This window comes from Microtus ochrogaster, chromosome X (assembly GCF_000317375.1).
Source record: "Microtus ochrogaster isolate Prairie Vole_2 chromosome X, MicOch1.0, whole genome shotgun sequence".
Lineage (NCBI taxonomy): Eukaryota > Metazoa > Chordata > Mammalia > Rodentia > Cricetidae > Microtus > Microtus ochrogaster.
The window spans coordinates 476,595-491,920 of record NC_022026.1 but is presented as its reverse complement, the minus strand read 5'-3'; positions in this window follow the sequence as shown (position 1 = coordinate 491,920).

The window sequence follows — 15,326 nt, the reverse complement described above, 5'->3', positions numbered from 1 at the left end:
ATTAGGCTGGGTGTGGTGGCAAATGCCTTTAATCCCAGCACCTAGAAGCCAGAGGCAGGCAAGTCTCTGGAGTTGGAGGCCAGACTGGTCTACATACCGAGCCCCATTCTCAAAAACAACAAAAAAAAGATATTCAGTGTTAAAGTTATTAAAGAGTTTAAATTCTATAACAGAAAGAAAATTTTAATTTAAAATATTTACATTTATTATTAGAATTGTGTGTGTGTGCATGCACACGTGCAATGGGGGATATTTGTGTGCCACTGCAAACATGTGGAGATCCATGTGGAGGTCAGAGGACAACTTTGCAGAGTTAGTTTTCGTCTTCCGGGTCGTCAGGTTTATGTGGCCTTTATCTGCTAAGCCATCCTTCTGGCCTTATTTATTTTTCTTTATGTATTATATTTTCATTGGGAGGCATTTCTGTGTATCATAGCAGTCCTGTGAAAATCAAAGAAAAACTTACAAGAGTTGATTCTCTGCTTCCAACATGTGGGCCTAAGGCTTGAACTCTGTTCCTCAGACTTGGTGGCAGACACCTCTGCCGCTTGAGCTAGCTTGGCTGATCATCATTGTTTCTTTTCTTCTTTTTTGAGACAAGATCTATTTATGTAGTTTTGGCTGTCTTGGAACTCTTTGTGTAAACCAGGCTGGCCTTGAATTCAGGAGATCCACCTGCCTCTGCTTCCTGAGTACTGGAATTAAAGGCATCATTACTTCTTAATAAAGCATTGTTTTACCTCAACAGGTTTGAACCCTACTGTTATTTCTACCAATTGAAACAAGGCATAGAAGTATTTATTCATGGATAGACTGGTTTTTCTCTTGTCAGCTATAATACACAGTGCTTAAAACTCCTGGTTAATTAATTATATGTCATGCATTAAAATATAATTGAAATTTTGTCACTGCAATTTTTCAGGCCTCCAATTATCCTTACAGTGGATAATTTAGTGATCCATATGAACATTACTGTGTAGATCAATTGTTTTCTGCCTATTTTCCTGTAATTTATATGAAGTCTTATCAACAAAGAACATTATTGCAGATAATTTCTTTTCTGTTTTTCTCAATGTGGGATTCAGAGTCTAACAAATTACCAAAATATATGTTTACTATATCATAAGAAGTATGATAGATAATAGCAACCTTTAATTTTTTTTAAGCAATCGGAGTTTCTCTACACTATACAACTGAACTCGAATGTGCAGCTCTTCTGCCTCCTGAAATGCTAGACCTAAAGGTGGGTACACATCACTGCATCAGAAACATGATTGTATTATTTCCCATTGTAGCTGGGTAGAGATTTGGTTTAAAATCCAAATACTGCTGACATAAAATAACATTTTTGTATATCTAATGTATACACATAGAACAAAATCTTCAAGTTATATAAGGATATACACTGGCAACCAGGCCTCCTGCTCTCTCTCATCTCAAAATTCACCAGTTTCTCCCTGGTGAAGCAAATGCCTGTGGGCAGTGTCACGTGTTTCCTTTGAGAGGTCATTCCACTGTGCTTTGGTGAGGAAACAGAGTAATTGCCTGTTCCCTAGCAAGCTCTTAGTACCTGGCAATCCAAACTTGTAGCTCCAAGGCCAAACTAAGGTTCTAGGTATTGGGATGGAACAGTGTCTGCCTTTGAGTTTTCTCAACTTCATCTTCAGAAAACACATTCTCAGAGCAGGTCACAAGATACTTGTCGGAACTACTTCTAGCTGGACAAAACACTAATGGACACACTGATGATGAACATACAGTAGCCAGTACACCTCCCAGATCCAGACATTTCAATAAATGCTTTGGGTGGGTCGTAGTGCAAGGAAGGAGGTGTGCTTTTATGCAAGACGAAATCAGCGAGAGACTGTTCACTATTTTCTAAGGAACTGGAGAGTTCATCAAAGAGGTGCTGTGTAAATGACAGACAGTTGGCCCCTGGCTCAGTGATACACAGGAGCCATTCCAGCAACATTTGTGGTCCAGAGGAAATCCTGGAATTGAGATTTCACATAAAAGGGACAGAAAGGCAGTATTTGATATTTATTTATAAAGAGCAGAAGAGATAAAATTAGAGTGCCAGTGAAAAGCGTGTGGTAATATGGGCTGAACCACCCATTGAATTTGCAGATAATGAAGCCTTATGTAAACCTCTGTAGAGGGTAGTCAGTGGTCATAACTTTAATAAATTGTTGCAGCTATATTATTTGCATATTTAAATACAAATGTGTTCTTTTCTGCAGGGAGCTCTCCTGTGCATTTTTAAATGTCAAACAGTGTCCCTGGTCCCCATAGTACTCCCCTTAAAATGTCTCTAGACATTTTGGGCAAATATCCCATGGGGAACTATTAACCTAAAGCTTCATGAGTCTTTCTTCTTTTCTTTGGTCTTTTGAGCCAGGGCCTTGCATTATCAGCCATGCTAATATCTAATTGACAACTCTCCCTCAGTCTCCTTCATGCTGGGATTACAGGTGTAACACTCTATGCCTTTCTGAACCTTTTTGTTCTACAGAAAGTTTTTAAATTAACATTTAGAATGCTTATCAAAAGGTATCCCTAAAAGTGCAATAATGGCATTCATATCTTGGTACTACCAAACCAGCTGTCTAATTGGACTTATGATGTACTTAACGGGAGGAAAATCATGCTTACTACAGGAAACCTAGTCAACTGCCCAAGGCTAGTGAGGTATTGGATCTTAGAGAACAATTGACTAGTGCCACTTGACTAAACCAGTGTGATTCCTAACTGCACTCGAAATACTTACTCTTATACCCACAGATAAGTGTAGCTTCTCACCTTTCATCCAAGGTTCCCACTGAAGCAGAGACCACTAGAGAAAACCACATCTGGTCCAAATGCAGAGAACAGCTGATTGTGGGGTTTCCATCCATAACTGACACATTCACAACACAACAACTCCCATACCTAAGGCTTAGGGAACACTGTGAAAGAGGAAATGTAAAGATTGTAAGAGCCAGAGAAACAGGAAGTCTTCTGCCAGACTGTGTCTCCAATAAATGCCTGGGAGCTTCACCATGATACCTTAACAATATGGCTGCCGACACAAGACTTGAACAATGACATATAGACATGTTAACACAGAAAGGGAAAAATCTCACAGGAGCTCAGACCTAGACACAAAACTATAAACAACTAAGGACTGCTGGTAGAGGGAGGGAGAATTAATCTTCCCCAGGGATCAGTCCTCTAATTGGTTATCCAATATCAAGTGGTCAGCCCTGAAAGCGCATACATACAAACAAAAGTAAATGGACTCAGTGGGTTGTAGTTACAGATTTATGCACAGAGGAAACAATAATAATTTTTTAAAAGGTATTCATGAAAGGGAACACATGAGTGGGGAAAACTGGAGGGAGGAGGAAGGAGAAATTACATAATTATATTTCATTTTAAAAACTGAAAACAGGGTCTGGAGAGATGGCTCAGTGGTTAAGAGCACTGGCTGCTGCTCTTCCATAGTTCCTGAGTTCAATTCCCAGCATCCACATGAGGTTCACAGCCATCTATAATGAAATCTGATGCCCTTTTCTGGTGTGCAGGCATACATGCAGATAAAACACTGCATAATAAATAAATAAATAAATCTGAAAACAAGTGCTGGCACACGCTTTTAATCCCAGCACTAAGGACACAGAGGCAGGCGGATCTCTGTGAGTTTGAGACCAGCCTGGTCTACAAGAGCTACTTCCAGGACAGGCTCCAAAGCTACAGAGAAACCCTGTCTCCAAAAAAAAACTGTAAACAAGAAAAAAATTCTAGATTATAGAAAAATACAGATAATACAAAAATCCTGCTATTAAAAGTTTTCTTTCATAATTATAAAAAAATATTAAAATACTGCATTCTGCATTCATAGCTGGGTGGTGGGGGCGCACACCTTTAATCCCAGCACTAGGGAGATATAGGCATGTGGATCTCTGTGAGTTCAAAACTAGCCTGTTCTACAAAGCAAGTTCCAGGACAGCCAAGACTATTGCACAGGAAAACCCTGTCTCAAAACACAAAACATCACATTCATGTGCATAAAGGTTAAATAGTAACCAAAAGGCTTAGAACAATGAACAGTATTTCTCACCCCATTCCTCCATGCAAGTAGTCTCATTCTCTAAAGGTTACCACAATTGCTTTTGAGACAGGGCTTAATATAGCCCAGGCTGGCCATGTCGTTGAAGATGTAACCTCGAGTTCCTGATCCTCTGCCTCTGGCTTTAGACTTGTGCCATTACGGTGGGTTTTCTGCAGTACCAGGGATTGAGTTCGGGGATTTTTTTTGCACACTAGCAACTGTGCTTTACCTTCAGCCCTGAGTTATAAACATAAGTGTTTCTGACTTGGGTTTTTCTGATGATTCATGTCATTTCCATTAACTTGTGCTATAATTTGGATATGACTTTTCTTCCAAGTTTCAGGTGTTGGGAGCTTTGTTCTCAGTGTGGTTGAAACTGTGTTGAAGCTGATGTTACAGAACCTTAAATTAAGAGGTGATTAAGTCATTTGTGCCCTACGTCTTGGGAGAAATTAATGTAGTTCTCACTGGACTCCAGTTAGTTCCTATGAGAATGGCCCCTGAATCTCTCTGGCTTCTCATCTTTCCATTTGATCCTACTGTAATCCCACATGGTACATTATGATAGCGTTAGAAGGTCCTCAACAGAACCCAGCAGATACTGTGAGATTCATTTCTGTATAAAGCACACAGCCTCTGGTATTGAGTTATAGCAATGAGGACTAATACATCCTGTTTATCCACTACTTTAAACAAACAAAATATTTTTAAGCACTGTGTTTGCTTTGTTCATTTTCAGACAAGGTTTCACTATGTAGCCCAGGCTGGTCTCAAAGTCATGGAAATCTTCCTGCCTGAGATTCCAGAGTGCCACCACCCCTAGGTATCCTCCTCTTCTTCTGAGGACAGCAGTTGTATTAAACTACAGATCTACATTATGGCTTCATTTTCCTTCACTCACTTTGGAAACAACATCTTTAGCTATATTTTAAGGTATGAGGGGTTCAACATATGCATTTGGGAAGAGACATGTTAGCCCACAGCAAGCACCCACTGGGTGATAGTCACAGTTCCAAGTGAGTGAAACATGAACATCTTTGTTCTTGATGATGCTCTAGTGAGACATAGAAGCAATAAGAAAGATAAATAGCTAAAATATTACCTTAGTCACTGTTCTATTATGTGAAAAGACATCATGACCAAGGCAGTTCTTAGAAAAGGAAACATTTAATTTGGGGCTTGCTTACAATTTCAGAAACTTGCCAGTTGTGGTGGCACACACTGGTAGGATTTGCTGGAGGCAGGAGGATCACAATGTCCAAAACAGTGCATTTTTATCACAGCAAGGAGCACGGTCAAATGCAAACGAGCAGAATGGAGCATGGACCAGAATCTAAGACCTTTACATCCTGATCCACAGGCAGAGAGAGAACCTGTGCCTTGCATGTACCTTTGAGACCTCAAAGCACACCCCCAGAGATGCAGCTCCTCCAAAAAGGCCACACCTCGTAATCCTTCTAATCCTATCAAAGCATTCTACTTCCTGGTGACATGGATCCAATGGGGGTCATTCTTATTCAAACCACCACAAACATGCAACACAAAAAAATATGTGCAATATGGTAAACAAGATGATGGCTCAGCTTGCTGCCCCTGTAGAGGTCCCAAATGTTTGGCCCAGCACCAATGACTCAAAACTGTAACTCCAGCTCTAGGCAATACAACCACCTTTTCTAGTCTCCTTGGGGACACACACACACAGCAAAGACACAGAGAGACACATATACAAGAATAAAATGAAAATATTTTTGAAAACAGCAAATGCTATGGAAGCAAACTAGACAAAGGAGATAGAGAGTTGGGTGGCTGCAATTTCAAATTACAGTGACCAGAGCAAACCTGAGAGGTAGGTGTTTTAATAAGCACCTGAAAGAGATGATAGAGTGAGTCACGATAATATCCAGGGAAAGATAATTCTAGGCAGAAAGTATAGCTGGTTTCAACATCCTAAAGTGGAGACAGGGTTAGATCACTATAGAAACTCAGCAAGGCAGCCATTGGACTGTTGCAAAATGAGCAGGAATTGCAGAGGATGGAAATTGTGAGGCAGACAATTGTGTAAAGCTTAGGTAGCCTTAAAGGCACGATCTTTTGTTCTGAGTGAGCCACCGTGACAGAGTTTAAGTTTTAAGAGAATCTCGCCAGCCACTGTGTTAATAATAGACTAAAAGGGGGCAAAGGTGGAAGCAGAGAAACCAGTGACCGGAATATTGCAAGAATCCATTTTCTCTAAATTATTCCTTGGTTTACCAACTGCAAACAGCATCTATTGCTTCCTGCGTGATAGAAGGGGATTTAGCACTTATACGACAGCATCTCCCCCTCTTCCCCTAATACATTACTGTTATTAGTTCCCGTTTAGTTCCCTCCACAACAGACAACAGAAGCAATGTCCATCTTTTTGTCTTTATAAGCATGTAATTCTCATTCACCTATACATATTGTCTCTGGGTTTCATATTTCTGAAAATTAGAATATGGATGTCTCTATGTGTTCTACTTTCTATAATTCTACTTTCTGTAAGCTTTTACACTAAATGTGTCACCAATAAAAGCTAAGTTTTCATCACGCAGTGGTGGCGCACACCTTTAATTCCAGCACTCTAGAGGCAGAGGCAGGTGGATCTCTGTGAGTTTGAGACCAGCCTGGTCTACAAAGTGAGTTCCAGCCATGGCTGTTACATAGAGAAACTCTGTCTTAAAAGAGACAGCTAAGTTGTCTGTGATTTCTTTTCTTTAGCTTGGATTCCAAAAACCAAATAAAATAGTGTTTAGCTTATTATGATTTCTCAGTATAAAACCAAAGATTGGGTCATGATTGTGTTTTCCTCTTTGCAGATCCAATGATACTGCCTCCTCTGCCTTGCCTCAGACATCTTTCAGCTTCTTTTTCATTTTGTCTGTGTTTGTTTTTAAAAGTATTTCATTTAGGGGCTGGAGAGATGGCTCAGAGGTTAAGAGCATTGCCTGCTCTTCCAAAGGTCCTGAGTTCAAGTCCCAGCAACCACATGGTGGCTCACAACCATCTGTAATGGGGTCTAGTGCCCTCTTCTGGCCAGCAGGCATACACACAGACAGACTATTGTATACATAATAAATAAATAAATATTAAAAAAAGTATTTCATTTATTATTACTCGGTGTATGCATGTATCTATGATCTGTGCATTTCAGTGTGGAAACATTTGTAACACAGCAGATCCAGAGGACAGCTTTGTGTAGCTGCTTCTCTCCCCTGGCTACCTGCACAAGACCTGCATAAAGTCAAGCTGATCTGAAGTCCAGCATGAAAGAGAACACAGGAGTACCCAAGTCCCCACTCCTAGCTGAGGAGCTAGGTCCAGTTGGTTGTTATTCAGGGAAGGAGAGTCATTTTTCTTTGGGGATGGGACCACTAGTAGTCATGCCCAGGACAGGTCTACACTTATTTTTTAAACTTAGTGTATATTGGGTACAATTGCATGCCAGAACATAGATATTCCATCTTTAAAATTGCATTTATTAGCTGATGTGGTGATGCAGAACTTTAATCCCAGTACTTGGGAGGCAGAGGCAGGTGGATCTCAATAAGTTTGAGGCCAGCCTGGTCTATAGAACGAGAACTAGGACAGGCTCCAAAGCTACATGGAGAAAGCTTGTCTCGAAAAACAACAACAACAATTAAAAAAACCTAGCTGGTCTACAGAGTGAGTTTCAGGACAACCAGGGATACACGGAGAAATTCTATCTTGAAAAAACAAAAAAATACATTTTTTATTTACGTGTGTGCACAAATATGACACAGCACATGCATGGAAGGCAAAGGCCATTGTGCAGGAATAGGCCCTCTCGTTTCACTATGTGGGCCTCAAGTATTGGACTCGGCTCATTTAGTCAGATGGGAAGCTTCTTTATCCACTGAGCCATCTTGCCATCCCTAGAGACTTAATTTTTAAATACTTTTGGGTTGATGAGGTAGCTTATCAGGTAAAAGCACCTGCCATCAAGCATGATTACATGAGCTCCACCCTTGGGACCCACATAGCAGAAAGGCACAACCAACTCTCCAGCGTTGACTTCTAACCTCTACATGTGCACAGACTGGTCTACAAACTAACAAACACATGAACGAATGTGACAAAAATAATAATAATTTAAATTTAAAAAAATTTATGTGGAGGTGGGCAGTCCTTGGACTTCCCACAGGTCAGGGAACCCTGATTGCTCTTCGAGCTGATGAGGGAGGGGGACTTGATCGGGGGAGGGGGAGGGAAATGGGAGGCGGTGGCGGGGAGGAGGCAGAAATCCTTAATAAATAAATAAATAAAAATTTATGCCACAGAATTTCTAAGTATAATATTGAATATTTTAAAAAAAACAGAATTCTCGCTGGGCGGTGGTGGCGCACACCTTTAATCCCAGCACTCAGAAGATAGAGGCAAGTAGATCTTCGTGAGTTCAAGGTCAGCCTGGTCTACAGAGCTAGTTCCAGGACAGGCTTCAAAGCTACAGAGAAACCCTGTCTCGAAAAACAATACAAAACAAAACAAAAAACCAGAATTCTCCTCCTTTCCAACTAGAGTCTGTAATGACACCATACTGATCTGACCTCCAAGATCCTCCTGGACTTGAGAATAACTGGAAAACCTCTTACCATTCCAAGGAAATGGTCCTGATTTTGATGTACCTTTTCCAGGCAAATTGAAAATGTTGACCTTCATTGACCTTCCACTGACAAGCTCACCCTGCTGTCATCTCCCTACAGATTTGTGTGTGTGTGTGTGTGCGTGTGTGTGTGTGTGCGTGTGTGTGTGTGCTCGCGTGTGTGCACGTGCACATGCCAAGATATAGAGGTCAGAGGACAATTTGTAGAGTCAGTTCTTTCTCTGCACTCAGGAAGAAATTCAGGTTGTGAGGCCTGTGCAGTAAGTACCTTTACCTACTGAGCACGCTAGTCAGCCTTCCCGTCACGTCTTGCTTCTAACCTTGCATTCATTTGCACAGAAGCTAAGTTGAAAAATAATTGTCAATGGTAATGTGATTATGGTTTTTTGAAAAGATTATAATTATCACATTTACCTATAGAAATATAATTACTGTAATTTTAAAATTCAAAAGCTAATTTTTTACTCATACAGTGTTTATTCCCACCTGACAACAACTTAATTGGTTGATATATACACTTAGAATATTGGTCAACTCAGGGCTATATCATAAAACTAAATGGCTGGACCAACCAAAATGTTAATTTCTCACAGTTCTAAAAGCTAGAAGTCCCAGATCAAGGTGCTAGCCAATTTAGTTCCTGGTGGGAGCTCTCTTCCTTCTTGCTAAGCTTCTGTGACCATTCTTTCCTTTGTGGTACTCTGAAAGACAAAGATCTCCTATGTAAATTAATACATTCCTTATCAATAAGGGTATTTTTAAATTTATTTTATATTTAATATTTATCTATTTTAATGCATATGGGTATTTTGTCTGCATATATGTATGTGCACCATGTCCATGCCTGGTACCTATGAAGGTCATAAGAGGGTGTCACATCCCCTGGAAATGGAGCTACAGATCATTGTGAGCCACCATGTAGGGGCTGGGAATGGAACCCAGGTCCTCTGGACCACTAAGCATCTCTCCATCCCAATAAGATTTTTTTTAAAGGACATGAAAAAGGGAAGAAGAAAATTTCCATATCTATGCATCTATTTTTAAAAGATAACTAGAAATCTGAATATTCAGTGGCAAAATGTTAGCGCTCTATCTGGTGAGGACAAGTCTGCATGATCTCTTTTTAGGTTCTAGATCCAAATACAATAATGTGGTGGTTTGAATAAGTATGGCCTACATAGACTCATGTGTTTGAAAGCTTGACCCATAGGCAGTGGCACTATTAGGAGCTGTGGCCTTGTTGGAAGAAGTGTGTCACTGTGGGGGCGGGCTTTGAGGTTTCATATATGCTCAAGCCATGCCTAGTATCTCAGTCTCCTTCTGATGCCTGTGGATCAAGATGTAGAACTCTCAGCTCCTCCTCCAGCACCATGTTGACTTGAATGCTACCATGCTCCCCACCATGATGATAATGGACTAGAGTTGTGAAACTGTGAGCCACTCCAATTAAATGGTTTTCTTTATCAGAGTCACCTTGGTTGTAGTGTCTATCCACAGCAACAGAAACCCGAACATACACCGGGCAGTGCTGGTTCACCCCTTTAATCCCAGCACTTGGGAAGCAGGTACAGGTGGATATTTGTGAATTCAAGGCCAGCCAGGTCTACAGAGTGAGTTCCAGGACAGCCAGGGCTACACAGAGAAACCCTGTCTCAAAAAAAAAAAAAAAACCAAAGAGGAAAAAAAAAGGAAAGAAAAGAAAAAAGAAAGAAAGAAAGAAACTCTAAGGTAGACAAGTGACATTGGGCATTAGGACTTAAACCATGTGAAGGGTGGGGGTACGGTTCAATGCATAAAAACCGATTTAATGCAAAATTTCTCACTTGCTAGTAAATTAACAGGTGTCTGAGATGTATATGGGAGAATGTCTATCTACAAATACACAAACACTTAGAACTGGCCTAGCAGACAAGTGAGCAGCTTGCTTTGTACTTGATGGGAATGATGTACAGAATGCATCCACGGTATCCAGAAGAATAGCATTAGGAATGACTAGGCAAATCATCCGCTAGAGTGGGGAAAGTGGGGCAGCAGCTTTAACCAAGGGAGTAGTGAGAAGCTAGCAAAGTCTTTTGTCAATGCGAACCATTCAGTAGGACTAAGTAGACTTTTGTGAATCCACATTCTTCATAATATCAGCTGGGTCAAAGCTCTGCCTGGCTGACTGGACTACCATCACCTAACCTGTCCCATCCTGATTACAGGCTCACAGAAAAATGATAACCATGTCCATTTAACTTGCTCGCTGTGGTATTGTTGAACAGAAGTGTGTTTAAATGCTTTCGATAGTGATGATTATAGAGCAAAATGAAATATAAATGGCTACTGGCAAGTGTCATTGTAACAACTTTTATAACCCCATTATTAAGGAGATGAATATCTTCATATTCCTAAACAAGAGGTAATCACATGTCTAAAGCCTCTTTGCCCCTCACTTATTTTGTTAAAATGCCATTCTCATTTATTTTCCATCTTTTCCTCTTGGTGTGCATTAGTTACTATGGAAACATCAGGATATCAGAGTTTGAGTATCTCAACATTCCCAAGTTCTATTAGAGTGTGAAAGAAATTTCTATCATTGTACTGGGGGAGGCAGTTATTGCCGTTACAAATGAAGGCAGGGCAAAAAAATCATATTACCAGACAAGTACAGGCTTTATTCAGACAACACCATAATAATGGTTAGGGTTCATCTTACCTGTTCACACTATATACCAAGACCCAAGTAGGGAATGTAGAGATGCCTCAGTCATTAAGTATACTTGCTGCTCTTGCAGAGGATCCAGGTTGGATTCCCAGCATCCATTTTAGGCAGCTTACAACCATCTGCAGTTCCAGAAGATCCAGTACCCTCTTTTTTCTCTATGGGCACCTGCAGATTCCTCACTACAGTTATCAATGAGGTCCCCCCAAAATAACATCTATTTATATTTATAACAACATAAGACATCAGCCTCAATTTTTTTTTTTTTTGGTTTTTCGAGACAGGGTTTCTCTGTAGCTATGGAGCCTGTCATGGAACTCACTAGGCTGTAGACTAGGCTGGCTTTGAACTCACAGAGATCCACCTGCATCTGCCTCCCAAATGCTGGAATTAAAGACATGCACCACCACCCCACCACCCCACCACCCCACCATCCTTGACTCTTTCAAGTCAGAACTTAAGAACAGCTTTTTTTTCTTTTTTTTTAATATTTATTTATTATGTATACAATATTCTGTCTGTGAGTATGCCTGAAGGCCAGAAGAAGGCACCAGACCCCATTACAGATGGTTGGGAGCCACCATGTGGTTGCTGGGAATTGAACTCAGGACCTTTGGAAGAGCAGGCAATGCTCTTAACCACTGAGCCATCTCTCCAGCCCTTAAGAACAGCTTTAAAAATTAGTTGCCAGAGGCCGGGCGATGGTGGCGCACGCCTTTAATCCCAGCACTCGGGAGGCAGAGGCAGGCGGATCTCTGTGAGTTTGAGCCCAGCCTGGTCTACAGAGCTAGTTCCAGGACAGGCTCCAAAGCCACAGAGAAAAAAACCCTGTATCGAAAAACCAAAAAAAAAAAAAATTAGTTGCCAGAGCTCACTATTATTTTAGTTCTCACATAGACATACATGTATGGACAATAAAATAGACATAGACAAACACAAATGCACATAAAATAAAAAAAATTAGTCATTTAAAAAATTAGTTGCCAGGCATGGTCATGCACATCTTTATCCTAACACCCAGAAGGCAGAGACAGGCAGATCCATATGCACTTAAGTTCAGCCTGGCCTACTTAGTGAATTCCAGGTTAGCCAAGTCTATATAATGAGATATTGTTTCCAAAGATTAGTGAGGAGTTGAGCCAGGTGCTGGTGGTGCATGCCTTTAATCCTAGCACTCAGGAGGCAGAGACAGGCGGATCTCTGTGAGTTCGAGGCCAGTCTGGTCTACAAATGCTAGTTCCAGGACAGGCTCCAAAACTACAGAGAAACCCTGTCTCAGGAAAAAAAAAGTTTATGGCATCATTAAAACACACAAGTTGGCTTGATAATCCAGAATCTTGTTTCTGTAGCAGGATAAATTAGATCTTATTCACTAGCCTGCTGTACTGTTCCTTGTACAGAAACATAGATGCCATCAAAAATGTTCTGATTGCCTTGTTTTTTAATTGTTATAGCTTGCTGAATCAAAGAAGCTGAATTTGAAACAAGTTCAATATCTTTTCTTTCAAGAATTAATGTATCTTTCTGGGCTTGATAAACAGAAAAAGCAACATCTATCCTCATCCGAACCCTGCATATACTTCTTTCATACAAGAAATTTCAACAAGAGACTCATTATCCGGAATAATAATATTGATAGGGAAGTAAGTTTACATGGACCTCACCTAGTAACGGAAGCCCAGTGAACCACAGTTGAATCATATTCTGTACATGGCCATAGATAGCCTTTCTTTTTGCCTATCATTTGTCAACCCAGAGCTTCTTCCTTCTCTTTTCATTGAGGCTGAGCTCCATATTGCTATGATTTAAGATCCTCCAAAGGCTTCCTCTGGGGCCCTTTGCCATAACAGTGCACCCCTTCAGAGTGGTGACAACAGTTTCTGGAATATCCTTGGTGTGATTGCTGAGAATGGTTTTCATTCTCCCCATAGATCTGGTTTTAAAAAAATAAAGCCGCACTAATCGTTTATGAGCATAAATCAATTTCTTCTGGCAGAGGCAGACTTATTTCTGATCAACCATCCCATACCACAATAAATATAGAAGCTGAATGACCAGGCATGGTGGTGCTAACCTGCAATCTCAGAATCCAGGCAGTTGAAATAGAGGATCTGAAATATATGGTAAGGCCTTGTCTCAAGGAAAAAATGCTGGAAAGCACTATAAATATATTGTTTTAACTTGATCACACTGGAGGGCCTCCAAGATATCAAGGAATTGACAAGCTGAAATTCTGGACCGGAGGGAAATGTAGGCAGGAGTGGGACGAGCCAGATAGAGATCTGGTTACATCTTTGCTTCTAAGCAACTTGCCAGCTTGAAATCTGTGGATGAAATGTTAAAAACCTGTGAAATGATGATGAAAAAATAACAGTGTCAGAGACTCTCAGAGATGTAATAGAACTTCCATGAGGAAAATAGAGCTGAGGAACCATGGAGGAAGAGTAATCATAGTAAATACCACAAAAGTCTCAGTTTATCCACTCCCAATAGCTAGAACCTTACCATTGGGATAAGAGTGAATGAGAACTAGATGAGTCTTATGAAAACTGAAGGTCAGTCCCAATCTCTAATCAGATTATGATGGTCACTTATCCTTGCTTTGTGTTCTTGCCAAAGAAAGAAAAAATAAATATCATCTAGAAGAAAAGAGTATCAACCAGCAGCAACTCTACATTTTATGCTTTGTTCTATACTCAATTACCAATAATGGGCCATACAAAAAGACAACCGCTAGCCAAAATCATGAGAAAAAGGTCAGGACAATAAACCCTGACATAAAAAAGATTCAGATATTAAAATTTTCAATCATAGAGTTTAAATAACTACAATTAACATATTCATGACATAAGGGATAATTTCAGCAATGTGTGACTGCTTACATGCTATATTAGTTGCTTCCTATTTGTAGAAATAAGAGCGGCGGGGCTGCTTCCCGCCATCGGGCTAGCTTTACCCAAAATAATTACACAGAAACTGTATTCTTTTGAACACTGCCTGGCTCATTAGTTCCCCTCTTACATATTGATCTAATCCATTTCTAATAATCTGTGTAGCCCACAAGGTGGCTTACCGGGGAAGATCTTAACCTGTGTCTGTCTGGAGTGGGAGAATCATGGCGACTCTGACTCAGCTTCTTTCTCCTAGCATTCTGTTCTGTTTACTCAGCCTATCTAAATTCTACCCTATCAGAGGGCCAAGGAGTTTCTTTATTAATTAACCAATGAAAGCAACAGATAAGATACAAGACCCACCTCCATCACCTATTGCTGTGATAAAACACCATCCTTATTCAAATCTTTATACATGCCGGGCAGTGGTGGTGCACGCCTTTAATCCCAGCACTCGGGAGGCAGAGGCAGGCAGATCTCTGTGAGTTCGAGGCCAGCCTGGTCTACAAGACCAGAACATGCTCCAAAGCTACAGAGAAATCCTGTCTCAAAAAAAAAAACCCAAAAAATCAAATCTTCATACATGCAGAAGGATTATATTAAGGAACTGGGTTAAGATTATATTAAGGAACTGGGTTTCTTGGTTTCTTACTTTTAATCCATTGAGAAGGCCTAGGAGTAGCAACATACTAATAGCAATGAGAATACTTGGCACCTAAATTTTGACCTATAAATAACATTCTCCACCCAAAGGAACCAAGAATCTTTACTGAAAACACTAATTCCAAAGGGTTTAGACACCAAATAAAATGGGCCTGGAACTTCTTTTTGGCCCTAAAAATAAAGAATTGCTCAAATAATTATGGGAACATGTAAAAAGACATAGGAGTCAATCTAAAAGGGTTCCTTCTAATAAATTTGAACATCACAATAACAGATAAAAAATATCAAATAGCTGGGTGGGGTGGCACACGCATTCAAGAGGCAGAGGTGTGCGAA